We start from the raw sequence: 16,821 nt of genomic DNA, 5'->3' as shown, positions 1-16,821 counted from the left end.
ACATAGTGATACATGCAGTTTGGATAAAACTTTATTTTATAAAACAAACATATTATGGTATTGTGCTAGAAGTTCATATAGCATGTGATCAGGGGAAACACCTATTAAATGTAAATAATCGGAAAAACTAGAATCATAATTCTGCCAATTTCATCCTCCTACCTAATTTCTAGAATGCAAAAGACTTCACATAATCATAATTATGATTCTGCCAATTTCATCCTCCTACCTAATTTCTAGAATGCAAAAGACTTCACATAATCATGAAGTTCTTCACTGCTTCCTACACATTGGGACTGTCTGACTTCTATCCACGTTCCTACTCCAGTCCGTTCCACAAAGTGTCCAGGGCACACGACAGTGAGGGCTAACACCGAGAAAGAATGTTTGCATGACGTAAAAACAAACATCCCAGGAAGGAGAGAGGGACAAGGTCATGGAGATGGTGACTGCAGACAGGGAAAGGCAGAGAAGGTCATAGATGGTCATTCAATTCCTGTTGGAGGTGTTTCTGTGTCGGCAATGACTGAGTTCTTCCCTCCTGTCAATATGTACCCCCAGCCATTGGGAACCTCAAGAAGTTTAGTTTCTCCAAATTCAGTTGCTCCATATATGGAGTTCAGTCAGCTGCTTCATCTTTTGTGTTCCTGCTGCTTCTCCAATGGTCACATTCCCAATTCCTCCCTCACTACTGCCCTACTGTCCCCCTTCTCCAACCCCTTCCCCCAGTAGAATCTGGTTGTGATTGTCCAGTATCAGTTGGAAGAAGCTTGACCACCTGTGCATCACTCTCTCTCACTTGCCAACATCTTGACTCAGATACAGATTTCATTTGGCCTTAACAGAATCACATACTTGCTTGTTTCCACTTCATATGATTTCCTTTTTTCTATTTAGGAAATTTTTTTTTCATGAGGTATAGTTGATTTACAATATTGTATCAGTTTCAGGTGTACAACATAGTTATTCTTTTTTTTATTATTTTATAGATTATACTCCATTTAGAGTTGTTGTAGGGACTTCCCTGGCGGTCTAGTGGTTAAGACTCTGTGCATCCACTGCAGGTGCAGCAGGTTTGATCCCTGGTTGGGGAACTAAGATCCCGTATGCCCAACAGTGCAGCCAAAAATAAAAATTAACTAATTTATTTATTTAAAAAAGTAAAGTTATTGTAAAATGTTGGCTACATTCCCTGTGCTGTACAATGTAGCTTGTATAGTGCTGTCCTTGTAGCTTATTTATTTTTGATAATCTCTCATAGATACACATTCTTCAAGGATCTTCTCCTTCTACTGGAGCAGGATGATGTTACATTTGAGATGTTACATAAAAATCCTGTGCTGTTTTCTGGAGAAAAGATGAGCATAACACATACTCTGCAGGACACTGTAAGTGCCCCTTACCTAATATCTCGTAGGATTGGAATCCGAGTGGAATTCTTATTGTCTGTGACAATTGTCCACGGTCACCCACTGAAGCAGGATGAATCACCATACTAAACTGCATTCTCGGGATTCCAGTACCCCAAGAATGAAACAGGTCATTTATGCCTCTCTTTTCTTCCATAATCCCAGGAATTCACTTTCCATTCTGCTAAACAATAAAATCAACTAACTATTTCTTAGAAAATACTACCTATTTTTATCAGTCTGAAGTTGCCACCAGGTTATAAAACCATCAGAAAACCCGGAGAAAATATCCAGTTATCTCAGAGATTACTTTACAATTACTTGAGAGAATCTTTCCCCCCAGTTTTCAGGTTCTGCTTTAAAAAATGTCTGAAAATCTGATGTTCCTAGTCTGTGGTGCTTTTTTCAGACATCCCTGGATTTATCATACAACTCAATTAGAGTGATGCTTCACTGTACAAAATGATTTACCAAAGAAGTAAATGTCTTCACTGTCGGCTTTTGTTTGTTTCTTTGGCCGCGCCATACTGCATGCGGGATCTTAGCTCCCCAACCAGGGATCTAACCTGTGTCCGCCGGCCGTGGAAGCATGGAGTCTTAACCACTGGACCACCGGGGAAGTCCCCACTGTAGTTTTTTCATTGCAATGGGTAACAATTGATCAAAAATGGTTCCAAGTTTTCTAATAACAAAAGAACATTTTGGAAATGAGTAGTTGTGCTTATTCAAAAACTTGTGTTTATACCTGAAGGCTTTGTGAAATCATTTTTTAATAGACTTAATTTTTTTAGAATAGTTTTAGGTTTACAGCAAAACTGAGCAGCAAGTAGAGTTCCCTTATACCCCCGCCCCTTAAAAGCACAGCCCACCCTGCTGTCAACATCACCCACCACAGTGGTACATTTGTTACAATCAATGAACCAACACCGACACATCGGACTTACCCAAAGTCCATAATTTATATTAGGCTTCATTCGGTGTTGCACATTCTATGAGTTTTGATAAACGTATAATGACATGTATCCATCATTTGGTGGCCCTTAAAATCCCCTGTCCTCCACCTATTCATTCCTTTCTCCCCAGTGAAATCAGTTTTTTAGTAAACTTACTATCCTGAGGTTTATGTCAAAAATGGACAAGTCTACTTCAGCTGGAATTAATTCTAATAGGTAGATTAGAACAAAAGTGAAACATCAGAATCATTACCCTGTAATGATTTCACTCTGTCTGTATTGTGTGCTTTTAAGAGAAAACAAAATGCTTAGTTGTGTCCAGTTATCTTACTAAACATTAATGATTATGAACTTGATCTTCTGACCAAAACGATGACCAGAAGGGTGGGATTTTAAATCTTGCAGTAAAACCAGGTACCCGGAGCTAAGTCAGAGACAAAAGCATCTGCCACGCTGTCAAGGTTAGGGAAGAAAATTAAGATACAGGATAGCTTTGGGATAGCAGCCTCCAGCTCAGACTTCCGATATTATCCTCTGCCCTCACCTGTGAAGCAACTAGTGCTTCAGACAAGAATTAGCTTGGGATCCTTTGCAGCTCAGCCTGTTGCATAAGGTTCTTATGCCACCTGCATTTCCCCATTCTGTATCTATGTCAAAGCATAATTCTGACTTACAATTCTTTGAGTAACAACTGAAAAATCTCTTGCCTGTCCTGAAAAGTTTCATACAATTCAGCATCATTTTAAGTAGAAACTTAAGAATGTGTCCTTGCTTGTTCATTTCTAAGACGACACAGAGCAGTGAAGTAGTCAGTTCCCTGGCACTAGAGCTCAGGAAAGTGTGGACACACATTCAGCAGAGGTGTTATAGGGGAGTTTAAGCATCAAATGAATGATTGGGCCAGATGATTTGTAAGAGTTTTTCAATCTTCACTTTCAGTGATCCCACCTAGAAAACAGAGAGCTCTGCCAAGCCTTTTGTCACCAACCAACCAACTAACCAACCAACAAAAAGCCTTCTTCTAACATATTTTAAACATTTTAGAGTGATCCCTCTGGTTTTCAGTATGAGCAACTCAATAAATGACCCATTATCCCATGTACCCACATTTAATAGTTTGAACGGGAAAGTAGCTATAAGTTGCAAATTCAGTGTATGGAGCAGCCAGCAGCCATATTTTCCTGATTTTTAAAAATAGATCTTGATTGGAGTATAATTGATTCACAATACTGTGTTAGTTTCTGTTGTACAACAAAGTGAATCAGCTATATGTATACACATATCCACTCCTTCTAGAGCCTCCCTCCCACCCTCCCTATCCCACCCCTCTAGGTGGTCACAAAGCACGGAGCTGATCTCCCTGTGCTATGCTGCTGCTTCCCACTAGCTAACTATTTTACATTCGGTAGTGTGTGTACGTCGATACTAGACTACCTATAATAATGCGCAGGAAACAAGAATGTAGGATACTTTGAGGAAAAAAAAAATAACAAGAAAAGACTTATGATTCAAAGATCCAAACTAAAAAAATAGCTGGTGTTTAAAGGAAGGGGGCTAATTATTGTGGGGTTATTTTAATAGAGCTGATTATTTAGGAAACACTTTAGAACATCCACATAGCCGTGTCAGAAAGAACTATTTGGGAGAAAGGACACCAGACTGTCTTGGAATATTAGCATACCATTTCCCTCAATGTTCACAGCAACAGCATTAGCAACATTTGAACTTTTCAGATTTTAAAGATAACCTTGTCATCCCAAAGTGAGTATGTCACCCATCACTATCATTATATGTAAGTATGATAACCAAAAATTTTGTTTCGGGGGCTTCCCTGGTGGCGCAGTGGTTGAGAGTCCGCCTGCCGATGCAGGGGACACGGGTTCATGCCCCGGTCCAGGAAGATCCCACATGCCGCGGAGCGGCTGGGCCCGTGAGCCATGGCCGCTGAGCCTGCGCGTCCAGAGCCTGTGCTCCGCAACGGGAGAGGCCACAGCAGTGAGAGGCCCGTGCACCACAAAAAAAAAAAAAAGAAAAAAATTGTTTCATTTGCAAAAAGCATACAGAAACCAAAGGATAGGCATATATCTCCTACGACCACATGTACCTGGCCTGCATCTACCTTTCCTCATTGCCCACCCTCCCCTAATACACTAGCCCTATTCCTTTGGCCAATTTAAGAGCATTGCCCTAACAGTTCTCTCCTCTGTTTCCGGCGTACCAACTTGCCACTCTGCAGCCTTCCTCCATCAGTATATAAAAACGTGTTGTAATTATGCCCAGCCTTTAAGAACACTTTCTTGACCCTATTTCTGCCACACCTTTCTTTCTACAGAACACTCCGTGAAATAGTTCTCTATATTCACTCGTGTCCAATTCTGCTCATTGTATTTTCTCACTGACCCATTAAGTTTTTGTCCTCACTACTCCACCAAAACTGCCCTTATCAGAGCTCGCCACAGACCTCTAGACTGCTGTATCCAGAGGTCACATCTCAGTTCTCACATATGTGACATAAAGCAGTACAGTTGATCGCTCTCCCCTTGAAACACATTCTTCCCTTGACTTCTGGAATACCACAGCCCTGGTTTTCCTCCCTCTGTCTCCTTTGCTGGTTCTTCCTCATCTCCACAACCTCTAAATATGCTCTTCTTTTTTATTATTTATTTTCACTCCCTTGGAGATTTCCTCGTCACTTTACATGCCATCAAATGACAGTGACTCCCAAATTTCTGTCTCCAGCCTGGATCTCTGCATTCAGCTCCAGACTCATGTCCACCTGCCTACTTGACACATTCACTTTGATGTCTGACAAGCATTCCTGCCCTGGGATGCTCCTCTTGCCATGGTCCCCATCTCAGTAAATGGCAACTCCCTTCTTCCCGTTATTCAGGCCAAAATCCTTGGCGTTTTATTGTCTTTTTCTCTCCCACTCCAATCTGATCCAATAGCAAATCCTGCTGGCTCTCTCTTCAAAATACATCCAGAATCTGATCACTTGTCACCGTTTCCACTACACCACCGAAGTTCAAGTCACCATCATCTCCCACGTGGATTACTGTAACAGCCTAATTATTCTTCTTACTTCTCTCCTTGCCCTGCTTTAATTTTTTCCTCAACAAAACAACTGTAGTACTCGTGTTAAAGCATACATCAATCATGTCATTCCTCAACCTTCAACGGCTCCCTTTTCACTTCTCATAAAAGCCCAAGTTTTCACAGTGACCTGTGAGGCCCTATGTAATCTGCCTGCATTATTTCTTTCTTTTTTCTTGTAGCACATAATGGTTTATTAGTAAATTGCAGAGTACGACAAGACCCTAGAGCATCTAACCCGCATTCTTTGTCATTTTATTTTTTTATTTTTTTACATCTTTATTGGAGTATAATTGCTTTACAATGGTGTGTTTGCATTATTTCTTTAACCTCATCTCCACTTACTTTCTTCTTGGCTCATTCATCTTCAGCCATATTTGCCTCCTCGCTTTCTTCAGACATAGTGAGCAAGCTTCCGCCAAGGGCCTTTGCAACTGTTGGTCTCTGCCTGGCATACTCTCCTCCAAATATCTATGTAACTCACTCCTTCACCTTCTCCAGATCTGCACTCAAAATTCAACTTCTTGGTGAGCTTTCCATATCTAGAATTGTAATCCCCCTTTCCCTGGTATTTCCTCTCTTTCCTGTTTTATTTTCTCCTTAGCACTATTTGAAAATACAATTTTACTTATCTTGCTTATTTCTTTCCTTTTCAGCTGGAGTGTAAGCTCCATGGGGGTGGGAATATTTATTTGATTCCTCCTCTGCACCCCTAGTAGTCACTCAATAAATATTTGTTGAATGAATGAATAACACTGTAGACTTTATGTCAAGTACTTTCTAATCCATGCTGAATAAATGTCCTACAATCCTCAGTTACAAAAGTAACTGTAAGGCCAACTGGCCCGAGGCAGGGGAACGCAATCAGACTCACAGGTTGAAACTGACCTGGAGACTTTCCGGAGCACCCAGTTCCAGGAACTGACCTGGGGACTTTCCACCCGGCCCAGCCTTCCCGCCTTTCGAGGGGCGGGACTAACGGTCCCCCACGACACCCGAAAAGACCACCAAATAAGGAATACCCTGCGCCCTCCCGGATTCACCACACCCCTTTCCCTTCTTCCCCTATAAATTCTGCCCAAACCCTCACCCGGGCGCGACTTCTCTGGCCCCTTTCTCTCGGACCAGTGAACGTCCCCCTGGAGCGTACCCAAATAAAGCTTGTTTAAGCTCTCCTCCATTCTTGATGCCGTTCCTTACAGTAACCTTGTGATCAGTAAGGATAATACAATTGCCCTGGCTGAGGATAAGACCATAGTTCCTGTTCAGCATAATTAAAACAATGTATCAGAGACAAATAGTGAAAGTAACCCATGAATGATTTTTCTGGTGCTCCAGGCACCAGGAAAGTACTAGGGAAAAGTATTCTATACTATTGCTCGTTCAGATGCAAGAAGTAAAAGGTAAAATCACAGCATAAGTATAATTAACCCAAAGTGTATCGTTTGTTAACCAATAAATGATTAGTGCCTCCCTGCTGTACTTCTTCAGGTTCTCTCAGAACAGGGACTCATCTGGTGGGCATACAAATGGATTGAGGTAGAAAAGGAACAGTTGCAAAGGTCAGATTGACCCATGAAGCACAGTAAGTTTTGCCAAAATTACTTACCCTGCTGATGGTTCTTAGAAAGCCCAGAGTTGATCAAAAAGCAAATGTTTCTAGTTTTCATCTTTCTTTTCAGCCTTTAGCAAACAGAAAAACATTCCCTATAGTTGTACTGATCTATTACAAATTTCAAACTTAGTGAAAAATTAATAGAAATCCACCCGGACTAATTTAAGCAGAAAGGAGCAATGTGCTATAAGGATGCAGGAGTGACTCGGGGGCCACAGGAGCTAGGAAGCAGCCAGTCTGTGTTACCGAACACAAGTTCATGCGTCTGACGCATAGTTGAGGCCAAATGATACCGAAATGACAGAGTTTGGAGCAGAGAAAGGTTTACTGCAGGGCCATGCGAGGAGAACAGATGGCTCATGCCCCCAAAACTCCAAACTCCCCAAAGGGTTTCAGCAAAGCATTTTTAAAGGCAAAGATGAGGGAGGGGCATGGTTGGTTGCTGCAAACTTCTTGGTGTTGGAATCCTTTGTTCTTGCAACTGTCCAGTAGGTTAGGTCACCATGTTCCTATAAACCTCCAACAGGATGTTACTCTCTGTTCTGCAACTTTTTATCTCTATATGAATGGAAATGTGTTACACCCTTAAAGGTCAGAGCCTTGAGAATGGGCTATTCTGTATATTTCAGGCTATAGGCAACATTCTCAACTCAAAGCAAAAGCAATAGAATGCACAGGTTAAAGTAAAAGAAACAGGTCTAATATGGAGTCATATTTGTTCTTCCCTATTACAGCTGGAGGAATAAACTGGAATTAGGGGCTCAGATTCCTCAGGAATCTCAGCGTATCTCATCTCTGCCTTTTCTGGGTGTCAACTTTTCCTTTTCACAGCATAGCAGCTTTCTCTGCTTATGTGTCCACATAAGCAGAACGTGGCAGCCATTTTCTCTAAGATTTACTTTTCTTCCTTTCTAGAATGAGAATATAATCTCTTGGTCCTAATTCCAAATTCTCAGAAACTGCTTGAGCCGGGTACCCCCCCACAGAAGCACCAGATTTGTATAAACATGTATGCTATTGGAACTGTACAGATGAAAGTGGGCCATTGCAAGAATACTTAGGCGTGGGTGCAGATTGATTGAGGCAACCCAGCAGATCTCTACTATACTTAGGTTTCTTGGAAGTTCATGATAAAGTGTTATATTTACCATACTAACTTTTCTCTTACCCTTCCGCTAAGGTTCAGTCTGATTTCTCAAAAGTAGTAAGTATTTTATGGCAAGATTGGGGCAACCATTTTTACCTTGAGCACTTTGAGCCAAGGATCATGCTTGGCTTGTTCACTACTGAATCCCCATTTCCTATTAAGCCTGGGATAAGGACTGTTGATGTCAGTTGTTACTGTTACAATAAGGACTCAACAAAACTCATTGAATACTGCTGACATGGAGGGGGAAAAACGAGTAACAAGTGAGAGGATGGCATAGTTCCTCAATAAAAGCCTTAAAGGGCACAGATATTTTAGTTTCTCTGACCTTGTTATAGAACTAAAACATGTTGTAGTGGTAGCAACTGACAATACCCAGGAGGATCTGACATTAGTAGGGACCCCTGCAACAGAATGAATAAATAGCTAAAGAGGATCTGTATTACATAAGCCCTGGTCTATTTCAACGATCCTAAATAGACTTGTCAAGTACCAGTCTCTTGTGTCCATCACGTCAGTCTCTCCAGAGATGGCTCGGGTGTCAATCTCTCTCAATTCTTTCAAGCTATGTTTGCAGTTCTGGGATAGGATTTTCCTTTTCATTCTTGTATGCATGCTTATCACAATAAACAGACATCTGAAACAAAAGATCAAATATCATTAGTGATTACCCTTGGCTTAATTTCCCTCTCACATTTGGCTCATCCACAGAAACAGTAACATGGGAATTCCCTAGTGGTCCAGTGGTTAGGACTCAGCACTTTCACTGCTGGGGCCCGGGAGTGGCCTGGGTTTGATACCAGATCAGGGAACTAAGATCCTGCAAGCCCTGTGGTGTGGCAAAAAAATAGCTAAATAAAATACAGTAACAAAAACAACCTACGCTTGTTTTACTTGATGGAAGACAGCAGCTCCTACCAGAAATGAGCACTGTAAATGTTGCTGTATCCGCACCACTCCATCTTTCTCTCAAACCTGCTTCTTTTTGGCTTATAAGGACCTGGGACACTTTGCTGCAGTGCTTGCACCCGGACAAACATCTCCTCAAGCAACAAAATACAAAGAAACTATAAGGGGCTATAAATAACTGCTTGCCTGTAAAGTGGAGCAAATTATCGACAAGACGATACAAAAGGACCAGAAACCCAACTGCCACTTCTGAGGAGCTGTGAGCAAAAGCAGGGAACAGTGCATGCCCCCTGCACACAGCACCACCAAAGGGGTGGGCAAACTACCTAAGCCACCCCTCAGGCCCAACCCCTGGACACACCTCTACCCTCACCCCATATAAGGAACATATTAGGCTCACTCGCCTTGGGGAGTGAGCAAGGGAACCTGTTACTTGTTTTTACTGCCCCCTTGCTGCAGCAGGGGCCCCAGTAAAGCCTTGCCTGAATTTCTTGTCTGGCCTCATATTAATTTCTATTGATTAAGGAGGCCAAGAAGCCTGGTTGGTCTCAATTTCACTTTGAGATTTTTCTATCAGGGTACACTATTCCGAACATCTCCTTTCAGGGCCTTGATTAACCTTTCCTCAGTGCTTCATTGCCCTGTGAGTCCACTTCTCTTCTCCAGAGGAAAGGGAAAGTAGCCTCTCTTAATCCAAGGTTGGAGAGCTCTGATATAATCAAAACAAAACAAGGTCTTATCCTGTGAGGAAGAGGAAACAGTTCTATGCTTTATACTGGGAAGCAGTTATTGCAACTAATAGACTAGGAACCAAGGAAAATAAAGATGTTAAAAGGCCTAGTGAGTTGAAAGCTGATTGATGAGCAGAAAACAAAGGAAAACATGTGCTTTCCTTAGGGCAACTGTAAATAACATTACTATGATTATGAGGCTAAACTTGTGGCCCTTGCAATAAGGAAGCAGTCTAATCCAAGGCTCCCATGTAGCCAACACCCTCAAATCAGACTAAAAGGATCTCATGCTGGTAGTCTTGTCTGCTCCTCGTAGACAAGGAGGGAAAAAACCCCTCCAAATTAGGCACTCTGGATTCCACAGGTTAACTTCAGTCAAATGTGAACTCACAATTTTGAAAAAGATCACCAAGCATACAGGAATCACCTGTTCAGTAAAAGTCAGCAGAAACAGTAAATAACAGATTTAGGCCTCTGAGGATTCCAACTCCAGGCATACCCCAGATATTGTGAGTTCAGTTCTGGACCACCACAATAAAGTGAATATCGCAATAAAGCAAGTCACACACATTTTTTGGTTTCCCAGTGCATATAAAAGTTATGTTTACACTATACTGTAGCCCATTAAGTGTGCAGTAGCATTATATCTAAAAAAACAACAATGTATATACCTTAATTAAATAGTACTTTATTGCTAAAAAAAATGCTAGCCATCATCTGAGGTTTCAGCAAGTCATAGTAGTAGCATCAAAGATCACTGATCAGGGACTTCCCTGCTGGCGTGGTGTAAGAATCCGCCTGCCAATGCAGGGGACACGGGTTCGAGCCCTGGTCCTGGAGGATCCCACATGCCACAGAGCAACTAAGCCCCTGCGCCACAACTACTGAGCCTGCGCTCTAGAGCCCACGAGCCACAGCTACTGAGCCCTCAAGCCACAACTACTGAAACCCACACGCCCAGAGCCTATGCTCTGCAACAAGAGAAGCCACCGCAATAAGAAGCCCGTGCATTGCGACGAAGAGTAGCCCCCACTCACTGCAAGTAGAGAAAGCCCGCGTGCAGCAACAAAGACCTGATGCAGCCAAAAAAAAATAAATTAAAAAAAAAGGATCACTGATCACAGATCACCATAACAAACAGAATAATAGTGAAAAAGTTTGAAGTATTGCAAAATTTACCAAAATGTGACACAGAAACACAAAGTGAGCAAATGCTGTTGGAAAAAATGACACTGATAGACTTGCTGGATGCAGGGTTGCCACAAACCTTCAATTTGTAAAAAAAGCAATATCTGCAAAGCACAATAAAATGAGGTATGCCTGTATGGGAATTATCAGATTCTGAGTTTAAAATAACTGTGTAAGACATGGTTAAAGTATGATCACGTTGAAAGAAGGCCAAATTTTAAAAGTGAAGAAATAGCAAGGGAGTATTAAAGTAGATGTAAAAAAAGAATAAGAAACAACATTGAAAAATATAATCATGGATATTTCAATCTACATTTCAAGATAGATTAAAAAGTTAACTAGATGCAGGTGAGAGAATTAGTTAACTGGAAAATATTTCTGAAAAAATTACCCAGATTTCAGCATAGAAACTAGAAGATGGAGAAACCCAAAGATGACAAAGAAATAAGAGACATGAAATCTAGAATAAGGAGGTAGAACAGACACTGAATCAAAATCCCTAGAGGAGAGAAAAGAGAAAATGAAAGAAAGGCAGTATTCAAGTAGGTAATGGGAAACAATTTTCTAGAAATGATAAAAGTCTTTTATTTACAAATTTAAGAACCACAGTGAATCTCAAACAGGATGAATAAAATGAAATCCACATGTAGGGAAATTGCAGAATAGAAAGTCAAAGAAAAACTCTCTAAAGCAACCATGAAGAAAAGGCAGATCACTTCTGAAGGAAAGATAATTAAATATACTGCAGACTTCTCAAAGCAACAATGTTAAGAGGGATGACAATAAACAACTTCAAAGTCTGAGAGAAAAATAAGTGCCAACTAAGAATTACGTACCATCAAACTTACCTTTCAAAAATGAGGGCAAGGGGGCTTCCCTGGTGGCGCAGTTGTTGAGAATCTGCCTGCCAATGCAGGGGACATGGGTTCAAGCCCTGGTCTGGGAAGATCCCACATGCCGTGGAGCAACTGGGCCCGTGAGCCACAGTTACTGAGCCTGCGTGTCTGGAGCCTGTGCTCCGCAACAAGAGAGGCCGTGATAGTGAGAGGCCCGTGCACCGCTATGAAGAGTGGCCCCCGCTTGCCACAACAAGAGAAAGCCCTCACACAGAAACGAAGACCCAACACAGCCATAAATAAATTTAAAAAAAAATGAGGGCAAAATAAAAACATTTTCATATTAACTAATGCCAGAGAGATTATCTGTAACAGATACTAAAACAACAACAACAAAAAAAAATCCATAGACTATATACTTTCAAAAAAAAGAAAAAAACTTCCATAAATGAAAGTCTGAAATATAAAACTGGTTTATGAAGAACCCTCCTACACTGTTGGTGGGAATGTAAATTTGTGCCACCACTATGGCGAACAGTATGGAGGTTCCTTAAAAACCTAAAAATAGAACTACCATATGACCCAGCAATCCCACTCCCGGGCATATACCTGGAGAAAACCATAAGTAAAAAAGATACATGCACCCCAATGTTCATTGCAGCACTATTTACAAGAGCCAAGACGTGGAAGCAACCTAAATGTCCATCAACAGAGGAATGAATAAGGAAGATGTGGTACAAATAGACAATGGAATATTACTCAGCCATAAAGAAGAACAAAATAATCCCATTTGCAGTAACATGGATGGGCCTGGAGATTGTCATACTGAGTGAAGTAAGTCAGACACAGAAAGACAAATATCATATGATATCACTTATATATGGATAAGCGATAAAAAAATGGGTACAAGTGAACTTATTTATAAAACAGAAGTAGAGTCATGGATGTAGAAAACAAAGTTATGGTTACCAGGGGAAAAGGGGGGGAGGGATAAATTGGGAGAGTGGAATTGACATATATGCACTACTATATATAAAGTAGGTAATTAATAAGGACCTGCTGTAGAGCACAGGGAACTCTACTCAATACTCTGTCATGACCTATATGGGAAAAGAATCTTTAAAAAAAAAAAGTGGGTATATGTATATGTATAACTGATTCACTTAGCTGTACACCTGAACCTAACACAATATTGTAAATCAACTATACTCCATAAAAGTTAAAAAAAATGGTTGATGAGTAAAGAAATCAATACAAATTAATATAAATACATTCTGTACATTAAAAAAACCAATACCATTAATATCTAATCAAGAGTTTTAAAAGATAGTAATAGCAAGTAAATTGGAAATGGGTGATCAGTACTCTCTTTTTTTTTTAAAGCTTTTTAAAAAAATTAATTAATGAATATTTTTGGCTGCGTTGGATCTTCGTTGCCATGTGCAGGCTTTCTCTAGTTGTGGTGAGCAGGGGCTACTCTTCGTTGCAGTGCGCGGGCTTCTCATTGCAGTGGCTTCTCTTGTTGCGAAGCATGGACTTCAGTAGGCGTGGTGCACGGGCTGTAGAGCACAGGCTCAGTAGTTGTGGCACACCGGCTTAGTTGCTCCATGACATTTGGGATCTTCCCGGACCAGGGATTGAACCCCTGTCCCCTGCATTGGCAGGTGGATTCTTAACCACTGTGCCACCAGGGAAGTCCAGTACTCTATTTCTTGATCAGTGTAGTGATTACATAGTAAAATTACTTTGTGACAGTCAAGGTATACATTTATGTCATTTGCACTTTGGGGGATGTATGTTATAGTTCAGTAAACATACACACATATATATGTATATATACATATACATTTTCATATATATATGAAATATATATTTATATGTGAAATATATAAATAAATAAATATATATATATATATATATTTAAGAAAGAAAAATGTTGGAATTCCCCGGTGGTCCAGTGGTTAGGACTCGGTGCTTTCACTGCCCAGGGCCCAGGTTCAGTCTCTGGTGGGGGAACTAACATCCCACAAGCCACGTGGGGCTGCCAAAAAGAAAAGAAAAGAGAAGAAAAGAAAAATGTCTACATCGGGCCAATTTAAAAGCAAATTCTACCGAATTTGAAAGGAATATATCATTTCAAACTTATAAAACCTCCTCTGGAAATAGTCTCCAATTCATTCTGTTAGACTAGTATAACCTTAAAAGTGTAACCAGATAAAGACAGTTTAGGAAAGGAAAATGACAGGCCGTGTTACTCATGAATAAGATGTCAAAAACATCAAACCAAATATTAGCAAACTGAATCCAGCAGCATACGAAGAAGACAACAAAGTTGAGTATATACCAGGAATATGAGTGGAATAACAGTAAACAATCAATTAATACAATTCAACAGATCAGAAGAGGAAAATCTATATAATCAAAGGATGCAGAAAAATATTAAACTCAGTAACTATAATTAAGGGGAAAAAACTCTTAGCAAATTAGTAAGAGGAAAGGAACATCCTTTATTCAGTAAAGTTTCAGATATTAAGACATACCTCAAAGTCATTTAAATAAACTTTAAAATGGTGATAGTGGCCAAAGAACAGATAAATAGCCCCATGGAGCAGAAGAGAGAGCTTTGAGATAGATTTGGGTGTAGATGGGAACCAAGTATACCATAAAAGTAGTACCACAAATCAATGGAGAAAGGACAGATTACTTACTACAGGTTGTTAGAAAAAAAACAATTTACTATATGAAGAAAATTAAATTATTTCTACATGACACCATACAAAAGGGCTCTGGATGGATTAAATATCTAAATTTGAAAGGCAAAACTTTAAAGTGAATAGCAAATGATACAGGAGAACATCTTTGGAACATCCTTGGAAAAGGAATGATTAAACACAACTTCAAAACAAACTTAACTGATACATTTTATTACAACAAAATTAATGATTGCTGTTCCATGAAGGATACCATCAACAAAGTTGCAGTACGTCACAAAACACCTTATCCTCAGAGTCCCGATAGAGTGTGAAAAGTAAGAGCAATCTGACAAGATTTGTTACATCTAAATGTAAGCATCACAAATTGTCAGTTTGTTTTTATCCTTCCTGACCACGTGTACTAAGGGTGTAGCCATTCAGTACCACCGTGGTTACATGGTTAGGCTGTCATGGGTCCAGTTCATTAGCAACAGCCCAGGAGCCCTGGGATCCTGTTCACTGGAAATTCTATAAACATATTTCATGATGCCAAGGAACAGCATGTACTGTTCTAGCTCAGCCACTCAGTGGAAAAAAGATCAAAACCAAAACCTAACAGCCGATCTAGGAATGATGTGTATGATGTAATTCACTTGTTAGTGCCACCATAAGGCTCACAGTATGTACTCGGGCAGTTATTAATGGCATTTTCTGATCTCCTAAAAAGTATCTTCAGAGGCTGTGGTTCTTGGGTCAGCATTCAAGAGAAACAGGAATAGTATTCCCAGGCCAACGTAATGAGGGAAAATGGGATGGATCTCAGTTTGTGAACCTTCTCCATTTAGGTTACTGTTACATGAAATAGCTTTATACAAACTTAATCTAAGGTGGAGGGATACTAAAATTAAAACTGTTGGGAAAGGGGTCTCCTGTGTGCAGTTTCTCAACCCCCGCTTGGCCCCAGTAAGCCTGGAACACTTCCTTCCAAAGAGGTAGAATCCTTACAGCCTGTGCTGCCCTTGTCACCCTGTGTGGGAACATCTTTCTCTGTTTCAGACTCAATATGTACTCCTTTGTTCTGCTTCAGCATGTGTGTCATGCGGCACTTGGCCAACCCCACTGCTCTACTGTCCCATATGGGAAGGGCATGGGGTCCTTCTGGTACACAGCTCAGGAGCGGGGCATGAGAGCCAGCTGCCCTGCATAGGCTGCCAAGGGGCAAGCACTGGCCATGGGAGACCGACGCCCTCTACTGAAGCCCATCTTGCTCTGTCTCCTTCACGTGAGTAAAGCGTTGTTCCATCCAGTGCTTTGACTGTATTTTGTTTTCCTTGGCAGTTCCCACACCAAGACACAGTGGGCAGAAGTGTTCAGACTTCTGAAAATAAACCATCCATGTCACTTGCTCAACAAAAACTTAAAACAAACCACCAGGAAATATACAAATTAGGAATGGTGAATAGTCATCTCCAAACTGTTGCACCAATACACTGTTACCTAGAAATTCTGAATTATTATTATATTAGCAGTTATTATTTTGTTCTTTGTTGTGAAGTCAGGTAAACATGCGCCCCCTAAATTTGCTATAAATACAAACCAATATGAGATTGTACCAGGTCTCAAGAAATCTCTCACTCCTTTGTCTCCATTCAATAGGAAAACTCAAGGAAGAATCCTTCCATAAGGACTAGGAACTACCTACATAGTTCCAGCCAGAGTGTGGAAGCAGGTTCCAGATGTGCGAATCCTAAGACATTGGGATGTGTTTTAGCCACATGTTTCTCAAACTCTCATGAGCATATCAGTCACCAGGAATCTTGTTAAAATGCAGATTCAGATTCAGGAGGTCAGCAGTGAGCCTAAGATTTTGCATTTCTAGCAGGCTCTCAGGTGCTACTGATGCTGCCGGTCCCTGAACTCCACTTTGAGCAGCAAGGTCCCAGTCAATCTTCCAATTCCTGATTTTACCAGGTGTGGTTTGGAGCGGCCTGAAGGGCTGTGAAGAGCCTCAGAGGTTAATCATATTCAGTCTTTTGGAGGAACAAATCTAAAATCTAGTGCACTTGAGACTACAGTGTGGGAGTGAGTTACATATAATGAGTGAGCATAGCATCCACAGCTTAGGGAGCCTTTCCCTTTTTACTCACCGTTATGTTAGGCATTTTATGGGGAAGGTTTTAGACCCTGAAGATTCAAGACATATCTTTGGCAGCACTGAGCTAACCGTATTTACTTCTTGAATTTACA

The 16,821-nt window shown here is 40.8% G+C and overlaps 1 long non-coding RNA gene across 1 annotated transcript in view; it reads right to left on the bottom strand.

The window, feature by feature from the left end:
* LOC109550918 (uncharacterized) overlaps positions 1-16,821 on the bottom strand; it is a 53,438-nt gene that overhangs the window by 3,812 nt on the left and 32,805 nt on the right. Inside the window, exons 3-4 of the long non-coding RNA XR_002177610.2 lie at positions 8,711-8,854; positions 7,065-7,138 (exon numbers count right to left, since the gene is read on the bottom strand). This is a non-coding gene — a long non-coding RNA (uncharacterized lncRNA). The remainder of the gene's footprint in view (positions 1-7,064; positions 7,139-8,710; positions 8,855-16,821) is intronic.

This window comes from Tursiops truncatus, chromosome 16 (genome assembly GCF_011762595.2).
Source record: "Tursiops truncatus isolate mTurTru1 chromosome 16, mTurTru1.mat.Y, whole genome shotgun sequence".
NCBI lineage: Eukaryota > Metazoa > Chordata > Mammalia > Artiodactyla > Delphinidae > Tursiops > Tursiops truncatus.
Note: the sequence above shows the minus strand (reverse complement) of the source record. Positions and strands in the feature narration are given on the sequence as shown.